The sequence below is a fragment of the Pollicipes pollicipes genome, unplaced genomic scaffold (genome assembly GCF_011947565.3).
Source record: "Pollicipes pollicipes isolate AB1234 unplaced genomic scaffold, Ppol_2.1 Scaffold_2555;HRSCAF=2994_pilon_pilon_pilon, whole genome shotgun sequence".
Classification (NCBI taxonomy): Eukaryota; Metazoa; Arthropoda; class Thecostraca; order Pollicipedomorpha; family Pollicipedidae; genus Pollicipes; species Pollicipes pollicipes.
Window position 1 is genome coordinate 13,927,079 of NW_023596136.1, and position 15,617 is coordinate 13,942,695.

Below are 15,617 nucleotides of genomic sequence, written 5' to 3' on the forward strand. Positions count from 1 at the left end.
TTGCCAACCAAAGTGTCAATAGTTAAGATGATTGTTCTGTATTCGTTTGGCTAGGTGTTTCCTCCTTGCTCATACGCATCAGGAGAGCATTGGGGAAGGCTCAAGTCAAAATCGCGGGGGTTGGCCGCCTCCCTCGGGAGTATATAAAATAATATTCCTGGGAATGTTGCGTTGTATTGCAAGCCCCATGATTCTGTCAGGCTTCGACACAAATAGTCGTATGCACTCCCCTGGTGTTGTTGATGACTGGCCTTCATGGAGGAGTTTTTAACATTTTGCTCCTTTCCGTTGTGTTTGATGTCAGCTTCCCTGACCGTGCCTCGTCTCGCCTGGCGTGGCAGCATCAATCGATGGGTCAGAAAATTTGCAGTTATCTACTGTTTCGGGGCAAGTTATGTCAACGCACGGCAAAAGACGCCAAAATTATTATTTTGACCATCCTAAACGGAACTAAACGTCATAAGAATGAACTAAACGAACTAATCAGGACTAAGTTGGCATCTTTTTGTCGGGATCTTCTATTTGCGACGCATTGGTTTTGCGAAATCTTGCGTTGCATGGTCCGTATGGGTCATCCTACTCGGTAGTGGTTATTATGGCCGTGCTTCAGCCGTGCCGTTAGGGTAAAATAGAAAACCGCAGAGTGCTGCAAAATCCTAGTTGTTCGGCATTGTGAACTGAGTAATTGTTGCAGCAAAACGGGCTAAAAACTTGCTCCGTAAGGCATTTTAATGACTAGCAGCGAGTAGGCGTCCCGTGCTGTGTTGTAAGGTCTGTTTGTCAGCTTGAAGATGCTTTGGATGTAAGGCACATGCCTTCATTGAGATCATTGGCAAATGAGTTTGAGTTGTGAGTTGCGACTGAACCGACCCGGCCCTTCGCGATGTGAGATCGCGGCGGGGACAGAGGGGGCAGCTCGCCCGTGGACTTGAGTTCCGAAGTCGCTCGCCCTCCGCGAAACCGCCAGGACGTATGAACTGGTGACTGCTAGTTACATGGGCTAGTGGGCTAGTACCACAACTAATGCCTTTCTTGGTGGCATCCTGACCAAGAAGGGGATGAGGGGAGACCTCTTGAGGTTTTGCGCGGTCTCGCTCTCAGGATCCGTGCCAGCGGGAAGGACCTCCCTCTGGTGAGCCTCGTCTGCAGGAGAGGCCTCACTTCGGTGACTCTGTCATTAGAAGAAGTTTCCCACCGGTGTTCTCTGTCGCCGTAAGGGACTTAGTTCCCTGCGATGAATTGTCAGCGGCATTGCCTGGTTGTCGCCAGTGGGACCGATGCCCCGCTGGTGAGCACTGTCAGCGGGCGGCGGTCTGGCTGCGGCGCACCGCGCCTGGGAGTGATGTGCCGGTGGGGGCGGGCGCCGCCGCCGCCGCCGCCGGGCGGATCGATCGGCCCCGCCCCGCCCCGCGCCGCCGCCGGCTCGGCCCGGCCCGGCGTCGGTCGTCCTTGAGTGGCGCCCCGCGGCACTCGGCCGGCCGGTCACGCGTGCACACCGAGCCCGGCTCAGCTCGGCTCAGCCCAGAGTAGCCCAGTGTAGCTCAGTGCAGCTCAGCCGGGGGCTCAGCACCGAACGCCGTCCGTCATGCAGGCGTCGCTCAATCACCGCGTCCAGCAGGTATTGGCCATCGGCGCGCGGCGTGGGGTGCCGTCGGCTGCGGCGGCGCGGCTCGGGGTCAGCGCGCCCTCTGGCGGGTCATGCGCAGTTGTTGCCGGCGGCGCTGCCCGCCACTGGGGGCCGCCAAGGGTGTGGGAGCGGCGCCGCTGTTCGTTTGAGCTGTTGCCTGTCAGTGGCTCGTGTGACATCCGCCTTTAGGAGCGTCTGAAATCCGTTCCCCTGCATTCTGATGTACTCGAAAGGCGCCGGCCATGCATGAAGTCGTGAACAAGTAGATGTAGTTGTCGGTAGGGCGCCCCCCCCCCCCCAGATGTGTGCGTGATGGGGAGAGGGAGGGGGGGGGCTGCTGTGATCAGCTGCCGAGTCAGCCGAAATGGGCCGTCATGGCCGACCTGATCGCGGCATGCGGGAGGGGAGGGAGGGGACGGAGGAGGGTGGGGCTCACTCTGGACGTCAGATGCGGGCGCAGCATAGGCAGGTCGCGGCCGATGTGATGAGCCCTTACAGCGGTCGTTCCGTGCAAGCCATGGGTAGTTGGTCCCCGCCGCCATCGCAATGCCCGTGATCAGATTTAGAAACGAAATGAAGCAAAGTGAAACGTACAATTGTTTATTGTTTTTGTAACCAAAACAAACCTGCTGTAAAGGTGCACTGCTAGCTTTGCACGCGTTTTTTCAACAGTATCACGCCGAGGCGAAAGCACATTGATCATGCTCATGTCATCAAATTAAGCAGGCCTGCTCCAAGGCTACCCTGAGTCACATTTGAGACTATTTTAACTGGCCAGATGTGAGCAGTCGGCCGCTGTCATGGCTGACACGTCCTTGGCGGTTGCCGCCGCGGTGGACCTCTGATCAAGGCCGGGCCAATCGTGTCCGGGCAGGCGGCGGCGTCCGGCTGGCCAGCGCGCCGCCGCCTGCCAAGTGACCTGGGGCGGCACGGTGTCCGACCTCTCGGACACGCAGTGGGCAGTGGACCGGCGCTGGGAGCGGCGCCAGCCGGCCTGCTGACCGCCGGCCCGCCCGCGCCCGGGCACGGCCGAGCGGCGTCACCGCCCGCCCTGCAGCCGCGTCACGGTGCGGCGTCACGTCCCGCGCGGCGTCATGGAGCGGAGCGGCGGCGTGTCCTGCACCGGAGGCGTGCCACGGCCTGGTGTCATGTCCGGCACTGCCGGCAGACTCATTTTTATGGCATGGAGGATGAAAATGAGCGGGTTGGAGATTCATGACTTGCAGCAGTACCCATAAAACATCCCAGAATTGCTGCTCCGGGCGCTGTCCACAGTAAGGCTTGCTATGACGTGCAGTTGGTTTGTCCCTGAGCTGTCAGCGGTGGACCGGGTGGCGAAACACCTCTGGTCATTGGCTTACTCCAGATGTCGGGTCCTGAAAGCTTTGGACGCGCGCCAGGCTGGGACGCCTTTTGGCGCGCCGCCCCGTCTGCCATTAACGTGAAGTCGTCCCGTAAAGCTAAGGCCTGCTTGGGTTCACAGCGTGTGAAGGCTGCTGGGATGGTGTCCGACAGTGTTACCGTCTCGTCGTCAGCTGACTGACTGATACTGAGCGCTGTGCACAGCCGGCAGTGTTTGCCGGCACGCGTCGGCGGGGGATCGTGAGAACTAGCCTGTGCAGTCGGGCTTTCTGGTGTGAGCTGCCTGGCTTGGAAGTATCATCGCGGCTGTTCAGCTTGCCTGCAGATAGAGAGTTGGAGTAATTAGAGGAATCAAGTAGTAAGGGAATTAAATGAGAGTTAAGTTAAAAGAGTATTGAAGTGACATTGCCAGTATTTTCGAGCTTAGCTGACTACACCATGTGGTTGACTTGAACTAAACTGTGCCAGCTGCCGTGTGGGTAGTGGAACACCTCTGGACAATGGTTGGGTCGTGTTTGACCTGACTCTTGACGTCAGCCAACCTCCCGCTTGTCACCGCACGTGTGCTGACCTGACCTGAGCCGTGTCGCGATTCAACCTGTCGGCGTGTGACCTGACCTGACCTGGGCCGTGTCTCGTCAGCTGGCGGCCCGGATCATGGCGGCCGAGGCGGAGCTGGAGCGGCTGGAGCAGCTCAGCGAACAGTTCCGCGGCTCCACCGACGAGGAGACCCGGCTGCTGGAGAAGCTCAAGTACCAGCACGAGCTGGTGGAGCAGGAGCGCAAGGTGGGCGGTGCGCGGCGACGGCGGCGCGGGCCCGCCTCACGGGCGTAGCAGTGCCGCTCTGCGACGCGCCAGCGGCAGTGCCCCGGCCCGCCAGGCCGGGGTCGACAGCGGTACCGAGCCCGCTGTGTGGCTGGTGCGCCAGCGGCGGCGCCCTGGCCCGCCCGGCCGGGGTCGGCAGCGGTACCGAGCCCGCTGTGTGGCTGTCGGCGGCCCGTGCGCCAGCGGCAGCGCCCCGGCCCGCCCGGCCGGGGTCGGCAGCGGGCAGCGGTACCGAGCCCGCTGTGTGGCTGTCGGCGGCCCGTGCGCCAGCAGCAGCGCCCCGGCTCTGCCGGCCGGGGTCGGCAGCGGTACCCAGCCCTCTGTGTGGCTGTTGGCGGCCCGTGCGCCAGCGCCGCGCCGGTCACCGGCCTGCTGCAGCCATCGCGGGGCCCGGCCGGGGCAGCGCAGCCAGCTCGGCGCGCGGGCCGCTGCGCAGCGGGGGCGGCGGGTTGCAGCGATGCTGCACGCCAGGCCCCTCTCCCCTCGGACCCCCTCTGCTCATCAGCGCAGTCATCAGCCGTGTGTGTGTGTGTGTGTGTGTGTGTGTGTGTGTGTGTGTGTGTGTGTGTGTGTGTGTGTGTGTGTGTGTGTGTGTGTGTGTGTGTGTGTGTGTGTGTGCGTGCGTGCGTGCGTGCGTGCGTGCGTGCGTGCGTGCGTGCGTGCGTGCGTGCGTGTGTGTGCACTGGTGCCGCCGACCCGAGCCGTGTTGCTAACGAGAATGTGTCGTTCATCAGCGGGGTGTAAACCACGCCGGCGGCAGCTGTTGTGTAGCGTGGCCTGCAGGGGTTGACTGTGGCCGCGTCTCTGAGGCGGCGCCGTGTGCCGCAGGCGCACGAGGATCAGGAGTTCCACCACATGGAGGAGCAGGTGGGCTGGGAGGCCGAGAAGGAGGAGTCGCTGCGGCTCATCAGCCAGCTGGAGACCCGCATCGCCAGCACCCGGTGGGGCCCGGCGCCGCATTGCGTCGCCGTCTTTGGGCGGCTGGTCGTCGCTGCCCACGGCGGGTCTGACGTCACAGAGACGGTCACGTGTCAAAAGCGGGCCAGTGCCGCACTGTGGGCGGGGACTCGGGTGCTCTTTGGTGCGCTTTGGTTCGTCGTATGGATATCATGATGGCCGCTATTTAAACCGTTGGGCTTTGTTCTAGGAATAACCCGGTTTGTGAGTATGGAAGCAATTATCTTAAGACTAAACACGGGTACTGCTCGTGATTTCATTACTGCGGTGCTGTCAGCTGGGGCGTGTCATGATGTTATGAAGCGCACGCGTTGCCCGCGGCCGCTGCGGGTCAGCTGCGCTGGCGCCGGCTCGTGTCTGGTGCCCTGCCTGACGGCCGCCGGCTGGCCGCCAGGTCGGAGATGGAGTCGGTGCGGGACCAGCAGCAGGCGCTGATCGAGTCCATCCGGCGTGACACCGAGGCCATGGAGCAGCAGCGGCGCGACATCGTCAAACAGATGTGCCAGGTGAGCGGACGGGCGCGGCGGCCACGGCACCGGTGCCGGCGACCGGCCGACGGTCGCCTCAGGAGTGCTCAGTCACCTCCGGCCAGGCTCGTGCGGACAGTCGCGGAGAACAGGCCGCCGGGCTCACGGCTGCAGGACGACGGCCGCCTCAGGAGTGCTCAGTCACCTCCGGCCAGGCTCGTGCGGACAGTCGCGGAGAACAGACCGCCGGGCTCACGGCTGCAGGACGACGGCCGCCTCAGGAGTGCTCAGTCACCTCCGGCCAGGCTCGTGCGGACAGTCACGGAGAACAGGCCGCCGGGCTCACGGCTGCAGGACGACACTCACGGCCACTGCTGTATCGCCGGGCAGTCCGCCGTCTGCTGGGTTCTCCCTCCGTTCAGTTCTCTGCAATGCAGTGGCGCATGTGGCGCTTGTGCCCTGATTGCTGTCGGGATTTAGGCTGCGGTCGGTAGGTGTGTATCGGGGGGTGCCGTGATTGCTGTCGGGCTTCAGACTGCGGTCGGTCGGTGTGCATCGGAGGTTCCCTGATTGCTGTCGGGCTTTAGACCGCGGTCGGTCGGTGTGTATCGGAGGTGCCCTGATTGCTGTCGGGTTTCAGACTGCGGTTGGTTGGTGTGTATCGGAGGTGCCCTGATTGCTGTCGGGCTTCAGACTGCGGTCGGTCGGTGTGTATCGGAGTGTCTCCAGTGCCGTGTGGTGGCTGCGGCGGTCGGCCGTGTGTGAGTGGTGCGCCGCATTACCGTCCGCCGTTGCCGGTCCGGCCGCCAGGAGCGGGACCGTCTCCGCAAGACCCAGCGCCGGCTGAGCAGCCTCTCGCAGTCGGGCATGGACGAGGCGGCCGACGACCCCGGCCTGGAGGAGCCCGAGGTCTCCTCCGACCCGGAGGAGGTTAGTCGGCGCGTCCCGCTCCGGCGGTGCATGGCCGGGCGCACGGCTTCGGTGCGCATGCGCGCTGTGCTGCTCCGGGGCGTCACGTGATGACGCGTCGGAGTTGTAGCAAGCGTTGGCGCGCCGTTGGGTAGGGAGCTATGGGAGCTTAGTTCTAATAGGGTGGCCGCCAATCAGGCGGACGGCCTCAACTTTGCCGTTAGGCGGCGGCCAGGCGGCAAGCCTGTCATTTGACCAAATAGCTGGTCTGAAGTTTCAGCGCCCCCGCAAATATGATTTAGAAGCGCATTCAGCGTACCTGAAGTGTGCTTGAAAGGAATAAACTCCAAATTGTATGCATTGACATGATTGGAAAAAAACGTGCCAGTGGAATGTGCTTTTGGATATACGCCAAAGACAGGGTCCTGTCCGCAGTATGTTCTGGTCTATGGTGCGTGTGTGCGCGTGCGCATGCGCGTGCGTGCGTGCGCGTGTGTCGTGTGCGCGCGCGCGCGTGTGCGGGCGTGCGGGCGTGCGTGCGGGCGGGCGTGCGGGCGTGCGGGCGTGCGTGCGTGCGTGCGTGCGTGCGTGCGTGTGTGTGTGTGTGTGTGTGTGTGTGCGTGCGTGCGTGCGTGCGTGCGTGCGTGCGTGCGTGCGTGCGTGGTGTGTGTGTGTGTGTGTGTGTGTGTGTGTGTGTGTGTGTGTGTGTGTGTGTGTGTGTGTGTGTGTGTGTGTGTGTGTGTGTGTGTGTCCACCGCTTGCGTTCCCGAACGTGACCCGCCCGCCTGACCTCTCGCTGCCCAGTTTTCGAGTAACGAGTACATCGAGTCGCGGCTGGCGCAGCTGCACATGCTGGGCAAGTCGCGGACGACCTGCAGCGCATCCACAACGTCACCGCCAGCGCGCCCATGCAGGTGAGAGGGGGCGCCACCGGAGCGGCGGCGCATCGTGCGGGCCGGCCGTCCTCCGCTCGCTCCGCGGGCCGGCACGCAGTTGAGAGGGGCGCCACCAGAGCGGGGCGCGCCGCACAGGCCGGCCGTCCTCCGCTCGCTCCGCGGGCGGGCACGCAGGTGAGAGGGGGCGCCACCGGAGCGGCGGCGCACCGTGCGGGCCGGCCGTGCTCCGCTCGCTCCGCGGGCCGGCACGCAGGTGAGAGGTGGGCGCCACCGGAGCGGGGGCGCGCCGCACAGGCCGGCCGTCCTCCGCTCGCTCCGCGGGCGGGCACGCAGGTGAGAGGGGGCGCCACCGGAGCGGCGGCGCACCGTGCGGGCCGGCCGTGCTCCGCTCGTTCCCCAGGCTGGCATGCTGCACACGTTTGGGCAGTTGTGTGTGGATGTATAGTTAGTTTTTGCTGGCGTACTTGCTGGAGTACACCGGGGAATCAGAACGGGAAAGGGGCTGTAATGCTTAGTCGGCATCGTAATCCTGAGCTGAACAGTTCAGCTAGCTGGTACTGATTTCCTGCAGTGTCCATTGGCACCGCAGCTGGGATTTCCACACACGCTCGGCGGTTTTTGTCCCGAAGTGATAGCTTGCCACCTGCTCGCCAGGTGGATAACCGTTCGTCAAGCACTCTACGCGAGATCGAGCGGAATCGGCACGTGCTGCTGGCAAAGCAAGGTGAGTCCAGAGAGCGGGCCTCCGTGGCGCTTCCGCGGGCGAGGGATGGTCCGTTGTCTCCCCGCGGGCCTGTGATCCGCACCAGCGCGGCGGTCTGTGTCTTGTCCGTTTAAACCGGCTTAAGCGGAGTCTCCGGCTGCAGTGATGGGCTGACTGTGCGCGTGTGACTACTGATCAGAATCAGCCGGTTTCAATGTCCAACGCTTGTTTTGTTCTAAATCGCTCCCCGACACGCGCAATACGCCTTCTGAATATATTAGTGAGTCTTTAACCCTCTCTTTTTTTATAGATTCCAGAATGTAACGCTTCGCTGCTGGCTGAAGTTTAGTACTAGTACTTTGTCGCGCACCATTAGCTTGTTAGTTTTACGAGAAACATTTCCCATTGAATACATACCGATGTTTGCAAAGATTTAATGCAAACCTTTTGAATGGATGGATTTCTGGGACCATGCCTCACTCTAAGTAGTGCTTGTTTTGTGAGCCCTGACCCCCTCCATCCGGTTGCGTAATTCCAGGTCAGCGACAGATTTGGTGGTGAATATCTAACGTGCCGCGATGCTTAGCCTGGTCCGCTCTGTACTCTGGCATCTGCTGACCTTCAGCACGGCCGCTGCCACTGGCGGCAAGCCATACCTGTCCAGGGTTGATAACGAATGCCTAGAGCGACTCGAACCCACCCCTCCACGGGTGGATGTATCGGAAGGCAGACGCTCTAACAGCTGAGCGATCGGGCCGGACCTGAGCCATTGGGACGGACACGGAACAAATGGAATCGGGGTGGAACAGACTGTTGCAGTTAAATTCAGCTTCCATGTATGTGAATGTGAATTATGTACGAAATGTGCCGACCAGTCAGCGTTCCAATAAGTCGGATGACTGGCCTTTATTGGCGGCGGCCTGGTGGGCCGCAGTTTCGCCAGATCCAAACTTCTCAGAAACGTGCGCATTGTTGAGCACCACCCGGATGAAGAGGTCACCTGGCAGCTAGCCAAAGAGGTCGATCTGGCGCGGGGGGGAGGGGGTGGCGTGACGCTGCTTTGAGGTCCCTGTGTAGGAAGAAAAGCAGTGATGAACGACGCAGATCTTGCTCACAGTGAACCAGGAAAAATAAACCGCGTGGCCGAGAATGCTTTACGTGGAAGACTCCATTGTAGATTTAAGTAGCGTGATATGCCACTCGTGGTGCCAGCGAACAGCTCGCCTCGTGCTGGTGCGTGACGAAGTCTCCCAAAGTGGCAGTTGCCCTCTAGCCACCCGCCTATGTGTCTCAGAAGCTATCAGTAGTGAAGGGAAGACTTCAAAAGATCCGGTGTCCAGGCCTCGACTTCACCGTGCTTGTGAAGCCCAAAATCGCTGAAGAAACATGCCATTAATCAGAATGCCGGCTATTATTAACTCAAAGCTGAGTGACGTGGTGGATATCTGGCGTCACGCCCTGGTTCACCCTGCTTGTTGCGAGCGCATCGCGCTGAGTTGGTCCTGAATGATAATACATTGACGTTTTCATCCCTCCACTCCACGGTGGCATTGTTGCAGTTGCTTTGCAAGATACACCTTGATTTTTTGTTTGGGGGGGGGGGGGGTGATTTGTGGGCATGTCATCGCCTGTTGTGCCTCTGGTGCTCTACTGGTAGCGCGGATTTCTTTCATCTGACATCACCGTCGGAGCGTTCTACAATATGACGCGAAACGGATTTAGAACATATGAAATGCCTTGTGCAGTTGTGGCGCTTGTTCTCAGGGTGGACTCATTGCTTAGTCGGCTGAAGTGCTTCAGGGCTGACCAGAGTTCAGTGACCTGCAGCTTAATGTATCAGGGGACTCGTTAAAGACGTGTCATTCCTCTCTCCCCATTCCCCTTCTACCGCTCTGTCCACCGCCTCATCTTTTTCGTACCATGCTTCGTCTGTGTCGCTGGCCCTTCCTCTGCCTTGTTGCTCTATCTGGAGCTGTCAGCGCCGCTCCAGCCTGGCGGCCGGCCGATGATTATGACAAACGTGGCGCCCGACTGCCTCGCCGGTTGAGCCGACTGCCCTGCCGCCGCTCGGGAGTGTGCGGCCTTAACTCGGTCTGCACCGCCGCCGCCGCCCACTCGGCTGCATGGGCGTGGCGATGGCCGGCGCTCGCCCGAACGGGACGCGGCGGCGCGACCTTGGGCCGCCGGGGGGTCGACACGCCCCGGAGTGGGGTGTCGCTTAGGACCGAGCACCGCGCCACGGACTGCGCCGGAAGCGTGTCGAGTGGGGGCAGGTCGACACTGCAGTAATGCTGGTGTTGTGTTGTGAGTAACACAGGAGGGTCACACAGGGATACAGTAGTTCGCCTGCAATGGATTACTATAGCATGTTGTCGCCAACCGGCAGAAAAGCGTCCTGATTTCCCGCTGTCCGCGCTGTGCCGGCGTGACGCGGCGGGCCTGTGGGCGTCGGAGCGCGCGCTTCGGCCGGTCGGTGGTGCCTTGCGTGCACGCTGGACTCTGGTCTCGTTTAGGGCTGTCGTCAGGTGACGGTTGGACGTGGCAGATCGGCCGGTGACGGGCCGTGGAGAGACCGGGACTTGAGTCAGGCGCCGGGGCCGCGGAGAGACTGGGACTTGAGTCAGGCGCCGGGGCCGTGGAGAGACCGGGACTTGAGTCAGGCGCTGGGGCCGTGGAGAGACCGGGACTTGAGTCAGGCGCCGGGGCCGCCGCACCAGTGTGCACCCGAACTGGCCGACGTCATCGGTCGGACATGCTGAGTGGGCACGGCGGCTCGGACTCTCGGCGCGCCTCCGCTCTCCCCCCCCCCCCCCCCACCCCTCTCTGCACATACGTGACGTCTCGCCGGTCACCCTTCGCCCGCCCCGCCGGCCACCCTCCGCCCTGCCGGCCATCCTCCGCCCTGCCGGCCACCTTTCGCCCCGCCCCGCCGTTCACCCCCCGCGCCGCGCCGCGGGCCATCCGCCCAGCCGGCCATCCTCCGCCCTGCCAGCCACCTTCCGTGGCCACCCTCATCCCCAACCCGCCCCGTCGGCCAACCCCTGCTCTCCCCCCGGCCATCCTCCTCGCCACCGACCACCCTCCGCGCCACCGGCCACTCTCCGCCCCGCCCCGCCCCCTCGGCGTTTAGCGTTGTCGTCGCGGCTACTGAATGAAAGACTAAGCCTGGCTGGCTCCGCGTTGCTGACGGCACACGTTTTGTTAGTAAAGTTGGGATATTTTCATTTGTTGGTGCTTCCACAAATACTCGCATGCTCCTGCACCAATCACGACGAATGAATGAAGCGGAGTGTATTAACAGGTTAGGTAATGGACATTGGTTGAGATGTTAAGATTGGTCGTAGTCCTAAAGAAGTTAACAAAACGAAACAAACAAACAAAAAAACGTTGGGCTGTGTGAAGTTTGGGCTTTAATACGGACGGATCACTGATAAGATTTTCCGATACTGCCACTATGAGCATTATCGTGTTAAATAGAGAGTATGGTGAGGTTATCCACGTTCAGTGTCATAGGCGACCATGGAACGACCCCAGACAGCTTCTCATTGCACCTTGAAAATATATGGTGGCATGCTTGCATTATGAGCGACCTGTTTTCTGTACGCGTATTGCAGGCTACACATAGAGGAGACTGCAAGACATTGACTCGCTTGGTGAAATTGATAGGCGAGCGATTGATAGATGAACGAGAAGTGATACCCTGGCATGACCCTGGTCAGAGCTTAACATCACGGACGGCCGCATTTCATTGCTGATTCAGCATACCAGGCAAGGAAGGGCGCAGAGGGATCGCACGGACTCCCTGACCGTCGAAGACAACGAAACCGTCGGGCCTGGCTGGTTCAATTGGTATCTGGTCGTGGATCCATGACAAATTTTCCGGATAAATCGCTTGTGCAGCGTGTAATTGCGTCATGACATGTTGCACTACAACCGTTAGACATGAAGTGAATGAAAGGTGCGAACCAAGTTAAAATTGTGAAAGTGGCTTGCAGTTGGCCGGCGTTCTAAGCGGGGTGTTGGCTTTTTATTCCAGTCACAGTGTGATTACACGAGTAAAGAAAAAAAACACGCGGTGGTTGAAGACATCCATTATGTACACTTGTCCAAAACTGACTGTTGTCTGGTCGCCATTCGTACGTTTGTCTCCCTTGGGTCGTTCGTTGTATGTCTTTTGACTCTATCCGGGGGCTTTGATCTGCCGATAGTGAGCCGGCCACGGGGCTTTTGTGGCGTGCCGGTGCCTCAGAGGCCTGCCCGCCGCTGCTTGTGACGACGGGCCGAGCCGGCTGGGCGGCGGCCGGCGGCTGAGCCGGGCGGCGCCGGGCCCGGCGCGCCAGCGGCCGGGCTTCACGGCCGGCCCGGCCCTGTCGGCGGCCGGGCGTGCCGCGCACCTGTCGGCGGCGGCCCCCCGCGGCGGCGCCGGCACGTGGGCGAAGTCACGGCCGGCGCCGCCGCTCGGCGACGTGTGAGGACGGATTGTCCGAGCCGCCGTACTGGCGCGGTGCCCGTCTGGTGGGACGTGGTGACGGCACTCTGGCCCTCTCCCGGCGGGACGGGGCTCGGCGTCGGCCTCGGTCAGGTGAGCGGCGCTGCGGCTCCGAGCCGGCCAGCGGGGCGCTGTCGGCCTCGGTCAGGTTGGCGGCGCCGCGGCTCCGCGGCTCCGCGCCGGCCAGCGGGGCGCTGTCGGCCTCGGTTAGGTGGGCGGCGCCGCGGCTCCGCGCCGGCCAGCGGGGCGCTGTCGGCCTCGGTCAGGTGGGCGGCGCCGCGGCTCCGCGCCGGCCAGCGGGGCGCTGTCGGCCTCGGTCAGGTGGGCGGCGCCCGCGGCTCCGCGCCGGCCAGCGGGGTGCTGTCGGACTCGGTCGGGCCGCCGCCGCCGCCGGCGTGACAGTGGTGCGATGTCCGGCTCAGCGGCACAGCGAGACACCGCGCTGCGGTTACAGGGAGGCCTCGTCGGCCGGCTGCGTGGCAGTCTGTCCCACTGGGCTGTCGGCCATGACGCTGACGCGATGGGCCGGGCAGCGATGCGCGCTGTCCCGCTCGGCCGGACAGTGGGCCACTGTCCGGCCCCTGGCTCGCTGGTGACGCCGTCTCCCACAGCGGGACATTGTGGGAGGTGACTGCTGCACCCCTGCTTGCAAGCCCAGCCTCAACTGCCTCCGTTGATGGCTGCACTTGAAGTCGTTAAGCCCGGCGGAATGGCAGCCTCCATCGCTTTGAGCGGAAAGGCAGACTGTGGCGGTGACCGCACGACGATCGGGCTCAGCCCTGTTGCCGCGGGCGCTAATCGGGGCCGACGGGGGTCGGCCTCTTGGCTCGTTGGGCCGTTTCTCACTAAAAATAAACAGCGCCTGCTATGAGAGTATCGCGCCGCGGCCGCACCTTCGCCGCCTTGCATTGCTTCCACGTCACCTGGCGGTCGTCTCGCGCAGACCAAACGTGGCGAGCGCGGTGGCCCGCGACGCCGCCGCGGCAGGATTTCATGTCGGCTCTCGCCTGGCGACGGCGCGCAGCGCGGCCGGCCGTACCGAGCGGCGCCCGGGTGGCGTTATGAGACGGGCCGCGGTGGGCGGAGGCGTGCGCGCGCGCGCGCTCTCCCGGGGAGCGGTCGCTGTGTCGGCCGGCGCGCGCGGTGGAGCTCGGACGCCGCTCCGATGGCCACCTGCTGGAGCGGCGGCTGCTGGAGCCGCAGCCGCCGCCGGCCCGGCCTCAACACGTACCGGGTCACCACCAGGCCGGCGCCGGAGCGGCTGCCCCAAGCTGGGCCAAGTGAGTGGGACCTGGCGTGGGGTCAGGTTGACTCCTCTGACCTGACCTGGCCTCGCCTAGTGTTGGGGAGCTGGTCTACCTCTCGTTTGATCCCTGTTCGTGCCAAGGTTCTTCTCGCACCTGGCATGGCTGTGCTCAGAGCTCCCTGTTTGCGACCTGACCTGACCTGAACTGAACTGAACTGGGTTCCGGTACCTACCGTCGCCGAACCAACTCATGTGCCGCATAGAGCCCGATGGCCGCCCGTGCCGTGCCGGAGGCCGGGGTTAGAGCGGTGCTGCAACAGCCACGGTGTCGGAGGCGCATCGAGCCGCTGTTGGGCGGGGTGACCTGTGTGGGTCCCTCTGGGGCTCAGGTGCGCCCCGGCCGCCGCCTGCCGGGCCGGTGACGCTGGAGCCGTTCACCGGCCATGGGAGCCGGCCATATCGGGTGGACGGGCCTTCACTGAACTCTGCTCAGGCCGGCTCTCAATCGGCGCCGGCCCGGCGCTACATACCGCTGCGTACTGTTCGCCGTTCCGTGCTGGGCTGTCCACCCGTGGGCCATTGTCCGCGAGAGGTTAATGGTGGCCGCCCTGGACGGTGTGTGGTAGTGTTCGGAGGCACCTAGTCGATGTGCTCGGGGCTCTGCCGAACTGTCCGACCGTTGCGTCATGGTATGGTGCTCGGCGTCGTTCTGCGTCCTGAGCAGCGGTGGGCTCGCGTCTTCTTTGAAACGGCCGGTGGTACTTATCTTGATACTTTCGGGCCGCTCCGTTCACCAGAAGAAGTCGGCAAATTGGCCAATTGCACCGATCGACGCATCGATCGTCTTCAACAGTCAACATTGGCCCCGCTCAGCACAGACCCCATGCCGCGCCGTCAGTTGCCGGCGGTGCTGACAGACGGCTGCGGACGCGTCACGCTGTTCGGTGGACTCGGCGCTGACCGGCGGTACGTGCCTCCGCCGGCTGTCCTGGCCGTCAGTACGTGCCGCTGCCCCGACTGCCCTGAGCTGCCCGTGCTGCCCTGAGTGGCCGGCCGGCTCGGCGGCGGCGCCGGGCCGCGGCGGCCGTGTTCGCTGGCGGCAGCCGTGACGGCCGCCGTCCGGTCCTTGTTTGATCGCGGCCGCGCCCACCGCCCTGTGTGCCGAGGCGCGTCTGAGGTGGCAGCGGCGGGCGCCGTGCCCGGCCGGCACCCCGGTTGCACTCTCCGGCGCTCGCCCCGCCCATCCGACGGCGAGGCCGTGCGTCCTGCGGGCGACGCCTGTCATGGGGGCGGGGTGGTCAGCCCGAGACCCGTGTGTTCTCACTTCTCACCGGAGGGCTGTTTGTCGAGTCCGTCAGTGCTCACGGCCCTCGAGTGGCGGCAGCGGGGATCACATTGCCCCGCTTATCAGGCTGCCGGCCTGTCTGAGTGGACGGCCGACAGGCTGTGCTTTGTTGCCGCGGGCGGCGGCCGCCGGGGCCGGGGCCCGTGCTCTCAGTGCAGTGGGCCGGTTGCACAATGGTGATGTGGCGCTGGCGCCGTCCCGGCACGCATGCGGCCGCGTTAATGGGCGTTGGCCGGCGGCGCGGGCGCCTCTGGCTCGCTCCCGCCCGCTGACGAGGTGGGAGTGGTCGCTGTCCGACTCTCCTGTCGCCGGACTCCGCCGGCCGCCGACAGCAGCGGAAATAAAACAATCGAACGAGCAACAAAGGGGACGGGAAATTGCGTAAAACGTGATGATATGGAAGGCAGACCGAACAGTTATTTTCTTCACTGTTGAGAGGTTGGGATGCACGGCGCCACCAAAGACGAACACTGCGTGTGAGTGGGCAGGTGTGCGGGGGCTGTCGTGTACAGTTGTGGACGGTACGCAGCATACAAGCCCGTTTATGACGCTGCAGCCCCCGTCCCCGTTTCACAGCAGTATTCGCAATCACAGGAACCCGACAGCATTGGATACTTCTGTAATGAGCAGTCTGGCGCTGTGGGAGACAACACAGCTCACGCCTGGCCCAAATCCGGCCGGTTGTTGCTGTGCTGGGCCGCCGCAGCCGTGCTGTGACGTCGTCTCGTCGGCTCGGCAGGCACTCAGGTGATCGAGGACGAGCGTCCGGCGGCTGGAGGAGTTGAAGCGCC

The 15,617-nt window shown here is 63.2% G+C and overlaps 1 long non-coding RNA gene across 1 annotated transcript; it reads left to right on the top strand.

Moving 5' to 3' along the window:
• The first annotated feature begins 7,012 nt into the window (after positions 1-7,012).
• LOC119103573 (uncharacterized) lies at positions 7,013-15,592 on the top strand. Its single transcript, XR_005094782.1, has 3 exons — positions 7,013-7,061; positions 7,698-7,767; positions 15,566-15,592. It is a non-coding gene; the product is annotated as an uncharacterized LOC119103573 (long non-coding RNA).
• The last annotated feature ends 25 nt before the right edge of the window (positions 15,593-15,617 follow it).